Source organism: Lytechinus pictus, chromosome 10 (assembly GCF_037042905.1).
Source record: "Lytechinus pictus isolate F3 Inbred chromosome 10, Lp3.0, whole genome shotgun sequence".
In the NCBI taxonomy this organism is placed as follows: Eukaryota; Metazoa; Echinodermata; class Echinoidea; order Temnopleuroida; family Toxopneustidae; genus Lytechinus; species Lytechinus pictus.
Window position 1 is genome coordinate 11474157 of NC_087254.1, and position 6451 is coordinate 11480607.

Consider the following 6451-nt stretch of genomic DNA (forward strand, 5'->3'; position numbering starts at 1 on the left):
GTTTGTCTTTTTTCACAAGACTACCCAGTAGTACTTTAATATTACCACAAAACAAATTGAAGTTCGTTTGTTTGGACGGTAAGTTGAAAACCGTTGTGAAAATGGCTGATTTATTTAGCATGGAATCACCCATATATGTTTCAATAGAACATTTCAAAACGAAGAACTCTCTTAATTTCCATATTTGATTTTTTTTTCCAAACCATTTATGGGGAAAAGTTAATTCTCAATGGGAGAAATAACATGCCCTCTTTTACTTGATCCATGGCTTACAAAAAAGAGTATCAACCCTTATGACACAAAACGTTACAGAAGTAAACTACTGTAATAAACCTTTCCTCACACCAAACTGTAAAACTTAATTGTGGGCGTGTCGTGGTCTAGTGGTTCTGACTCTCGTCTTTCAAACAGAGGGTTGTGGGTTTGAATCCTAGCCATGGCATGCTTTACTTCAGCAAGAAATTTATCTACACTGTGCGGCTCTCGACCCAGGTGAGGTGAATGGGTACCTGGCAGGATTAATTCCTTGAATGCACTGAGCGCTGAAAGGCAGCTTGAAATAAAGCCGGGGTTATAATTATAACAACAATGCGCCTCAGAATAGATTATTTCTAGATAGATGGCGCTATATAAATGCATATTATTATCATTATTATAATTGTAAAAATACGTTCAGAGTTTTTTTGTGTGTGAATATTTTTTTTAATGAAAATTTGGTAGAACTTTCCATATGTAACGCAGTACATGTTGTTATAACAGCCAAGGTCAAAGGTCACTCACAAATCATTATATTTTTCCAGTTTGTTCTTCTTTGGGAAAATTAATCCATAATCTTAACCAAGATTTTGAAGAGGGTTAATAGTCCCTGAATGTCCAATACACAACGTGTGGGTATTCTTTGACTTGCCCCAAAGTTTCTCTGATAGTCCATCATTCTTCTTATTACTAGGAAGTTTCACTGAGACTGTACAGTGTGCACATCTCATGCTTGAGTGAACCCAGAGCGTCATACCTTGTTTGTCTATTTACTTTCATCCGTACTTTTACCAGACGGGTTTCTTCAAAAGATAGAGAGGGCGTTTTTCAGATTCATTTGGAATGGACCCGGCAAAATACGAAGAAATGCCATGATCCAGGATCTGTCAAACTGAGGAATTAAGATTGTAGATGTGCATTCAGCTGTAACAGGCCAGCAGTTATTTTGGATTGAGAGGATATTAAGAGAAGTGGATAAACATAAATATAACAACACCAGATCTAGATCCATTATGATATAGTAATACTAAACCTTGGTTTCACAGACCTTCTCATGAAATCAATATTACCTAAAAAAGAATGGGGTATTATTCATGTTTAATTGTCATAAAATTTAAGATAACGAGAATAGTTTTCACAAAAGCAGGTGGCTAGGCATGGCCCAGTGGTCATCCAGTATTAAGTAATTCTCATGGCATGTATCATTTGTATTTTTGCAACTGTTTTGAATGTACCTTGAAGTGACCAATAACATTTTTTAAAATACAAAAAAAATTTGTTTACTATACTACCTATTGAATTCTTTGAAGCTCTCACTGAATTTCTTATTTTTTCAAATATAATTTTAAAGCATATGATGTGCTATTTCAAGCTCAATAAAAATCTCATATTTCATTTTGGGCATCTCATAGTCAGTCTTTAATAGCATGGCAGGTCACAAATAATCTCAATAGGCTTTTGATTCACATATGAGAATGTCTTCCCAAATCCCAAATATCTGTAAATCAGTTTGGTACCATCTACGTAACCTACTAGGTTTTATCCAGAAATATTTATCTATTAAAGTCTGCCACCGAAAAGATAGTCCATGCCTTGACTTCTGTTACATGTATCATGTCCTTTTAATTATTCAATTTACCCCAGGCTCAGTTATATAAGCTTCAGAATGCAGCGGCTCGCATCGTCACTTTGTAAAATAAACGCTCTCATATCACTCGGACTCCCATCTTGAATTCGCTGCATTGGCTCCCTAACAAAAATCAGATTATCTCTAAGAATTTGTTGCTTGCTTTTCATAGCATCCATGGATCAGCATCACAATACAGTCTTTCCTTTATCAATTACTACAGACCAAGTAGATCTGCGCTCATCGACTTCTGACTACCTTGTTATTCCAAAAGTTTCAAAAACTTGGGGGGGGGGGAGATTATTTGCCTATGCATGCCCCACTTTGTGGAGTAGCTTTCCTGAATACATTAAAAAATGTACCTACATCGGCTACATGTATGTCGAGACTTTAAAAAAATCTTCTCAAAACTATTTCTTTTTATTTTAGCTCTTTATGCAGCTTGAGCACTCTACAGAGTGGATGTGGCGCTTTATAATTCACATTATTATTATTAAATAGAAATTTCATAATTTTGCAATTTTTACATCTTTTTAAAAAATCAGGTCTTTGAAGTTCTGCGATATTTGAATTTTCACAAAATTTTCTGAATGAGGCACTTTGGAGAAAAAATGCAAACACATATTTTGTCTGTCTAAATGATTTTTAATACTCAACACAATATATGCCAGGGTTCAGTTGTATGGTGGGTGATTCATAAAGCTGTTCATAAGATACGAATGACTTTACGCACGACTGGTGATCCTTTCTTGTGCTAGAGCCTATGTGATATCCCTATGTAATTGAGGTAGGACCCAAGAGATCATGTTCCAGTCGTTCGTAAAGTTATTTGTAACTTTACGAACAGCTTTATGAAACACCCACATGACCATAACATTCAAACAACTCTCCTCCACAAAGTTTGTTATTCTCCTTTTATGCCTCTGATCAAAACAAAGTGCAAGATAAAAGATTTTTAACCTGCGCAGTCACATTCATGAATAACCTACATCGTAATATTACAATACAAATACCAACAAAGAGACATATTACTACAAATAAAAGCTTGAATTATACATTGTAGATAGCAGTAATAATATTGACTGGCATTGATTTTTCAGGAGATACCATGTACAAACTATATTTACCTCAGAAGACCCACATTAACCTTGTCACAACTCAAGGCAAAATGAGACTACTTTGGGAAGATTCATTTTCAAATGGTCTCATGCCAATTCGCTAATTACCAACTCATCTACATGTACTATCATTTGGTCTACCACTATCCACATCACATGGTCTAATTGCCATAACTTCTACTTACCGATTTGTCTAATAACCAGTCGGTCCAATAGCCATTTAGTCCATATACTATTTGGTCTAAATGGACTAAGTGTTAATAGGGCGAAATGAATGAAATGAATGAAAAGAAAATAGGTAATCAACAAACTGGTTATGAAACGAAATGGTCATAGACGAACTGGAAATAAGATGAAGTGATTATTGTTAGACGAAATGTTGATGGACGGAATGGCATTAGACTAAATAAAGGTAGACCATGTGATGAGTGGACGAGTTGGCAATAGACCAATTCGCAATTTACCCTTTGGGAATACAGATGTGCTAATTCCCTCAAAGCAAGTAAATATTCAATATTGCACAATATGATGAATAGAGAAAAGAGAATCGGGAGAAAAATTAGGGTGGAGCAAGTAATAAAAGAAAATATAAGAATGAGCGGATGGAATGTGAAGAATAAAGATAGTGAAAAGGAAAAATATCCTGAAGGCCTAATGAGAAAGCTAGGAAGGGAGACACAGAGGGCAAAGTACAATTTTGAAGCCCGGGAGAAAGAAAGGAAATAAGATGATCAGAGGAAAGAGTTGAGGATGGACAGGACAGCTGACAGAAAAAAAAAAGATATTAGGAGATAAATATAAATTTATATGGCCCTCATATTAAGGTGAGCGAACTGACCAACAAGGAGTATGGTCTCTCAATGATTGTGATAAATACCTAAATCTATATACCTTTTACAACAAGGTGGTTCACGAACCATGAGTCTTGCCTGATTTCGCAATCTTTCAACCCCTAGATGGCCTTTGACCTTATCAATCCTCATGAACTCACGTGTAGTATTACCCAATATTTATATACATCAAGTGTAAACACAATCGATGCAGAAATAAATAAATGAGGTTGAATAAAAACTTTAAAAGGATGGACATGACCTCATGTCATTTGACTTTTTGAGCTCTAGATGACATTTGACCCATCATCATGTGGTATTACCCAAGGATCATGCAGAAATAAAGAAATGAGAGCAAGTAGAACAAAAACTTAAACATTTTTGTAATAGACCAACAGACTATCTGACTAGCAGACTGACTATCAGACAAACTGACTAGCAGACAAACAGGAAAGTGATTACTAGGTCTCTGCCGAACCTAGTTCAGGAGAGACGATAAATTCATATGGCCCTCATTTATAGGGGGAACAAACTGACCAACACTGAGTAAAGTCTCTTAATGCAATAATTATTATTATATCCAACATAGAGTAAATCTTGTATAGTGATTGGTTCAAGTAGCATCATGTGACCTAATATATTTCAACTATGATGTTGCGTGACGTCAGACCTCGATATATTTTTGGATATATCGAGGTCTGACGTCCTTATTTCGCAAAACTGGATATCTCGGCGACCCGGCTTGCGCGCTCTCTCTCCCGGGCAAGTCCAGCGCGATGCGTCAGCGCAGACACTAATCTGCGTTCCGCTAAGCGCGGTGGCTCGGAGAAAAGTAGGTAATTCAACTCAAGTAACCGGACTTTGCAAGGTCAACACATAGATTTTGGTTGTAAATTATCAAAAGTAGGATATAAAACAAATATACCAGGCGTTTCATTCGAAAGCATAGTGGGAATTATTAATCCTCGGTTGGACTGGCAAAACTACTATATTTCCCTCGGGGCTTCGCCCCTCGGGGAAAAATAGTAATTGCCAGACCAACCTCGGATAAATAATTCCACTATACTTTCTCAAAGCCTGATATATTTGTTTATTGTACAACGCCTACTTAGCTTGTTGTACACGAGCAAATGGGAGGCTGAATGTCAAACATTCGTACCGTTGCACAAAAGACGTACCATCCAAAATGTACCGTTGCATGGCTTTTGGAGGTGACGTCACAATACGATTTAATTCATTGCGCTCAGTAAAAATGAAGGTGCAATACGCATATAAGCCTGCTGGCTAAATGCGCAATGCTGTCCAAGGTCATGTGCGCTTGTGGGATTTGCTTTGCGCTTTCAGTATTTTTGCTCCCTTTTTATAGATTACTACAGGGATAAACTCTTGTTTTTTCATATTTTCGCTAAATTCGGAGGCATTGTACAACACAAATAGCGAATATTCTTATTCGTGCTATTTAGCGATTAATTGCTAACGTTTGTGTTACGGGACCCAGGTCAGATTAAAGTGGTTGAGGACTTCGGTGCTGGTTAGTCTAGTTAGTTAGCTTGAATAGAATATAGAGGAAGACATGTAGTATTAAATAATGTAGAGACGATGGAGAGAGGATCACATTTCACACTTTCTATGATTTTAATTTTATGACATCTTAAAATTGAGAATAATGTGCAAACTACAAAATCAAAGAATTCTATGAGAAATTAAGGGTTCAAGAATATGGTTATGCAATTTGAATAGATTATTCAACTTAACACTAAAATGTGACAGGTCTCATTCGAATTAAACATCTACATTTATTGTCTATCATTTCAAACAGTGTGCCATGCATTGTATTGACTGATATTGTTGCTTTCCTGACCTTACTGGGCTTCCAAGCTGTCTTTTTGAACGTAAATTAGATAGCAGATGAGTACGATGGATACACAGGAGCGACAAGCAGTTTGCTCTCGACTGCTCTGGGATCGCACTAGCAACTGCCTAAACTGCCAACTATTGTCAAGTGAGTTTTCATTAGGCCTGACTTGAAACGGATATTTCAATATTCGGATACCCGACACTGAAAACCGGATGGCGGACGGGTATCCGAAATTTTACCCTGAAATATAAAAAATAATATCAATTTGCACTTCTTTGAGTTATATTTAAGATTTTCAGTTATATTTGAGTTTTGAACCTATCCGATGATGGCGAGAGTCAGCGTGCGCTAATTAAAATATTTCTGAAAACCACAAAATTACGAGAAGCTGAATATTTTGGGTTGATCTGTTTTGCAATCGGATTTGACTAATGTGAGTTAGCGTGAGGCTACGGCTACAAATGTAGATCGTATGACTGTGTAAGCTATTAGTAAATGACTATTATTTGAGTTTTACAAGTCGGGCCTAGTTACGATCCCATTTAATGGTTGCGAGAGTATGTGTGTTTATTTTTTAGTTCCGATCGAATGAAATAAGATGCAATGAATTTGACGGATTCACAACCGACCACATACTCGGCGGGCGCACATCATAAACCTTTCTGGCAGGATACCGCCTTTTATTGTTGTTTACGACAATGGAAAGTTTCATTCTAATTAATCATTATTAATGACAGTTCAAGAAAGAAAAGGGATGATTCAT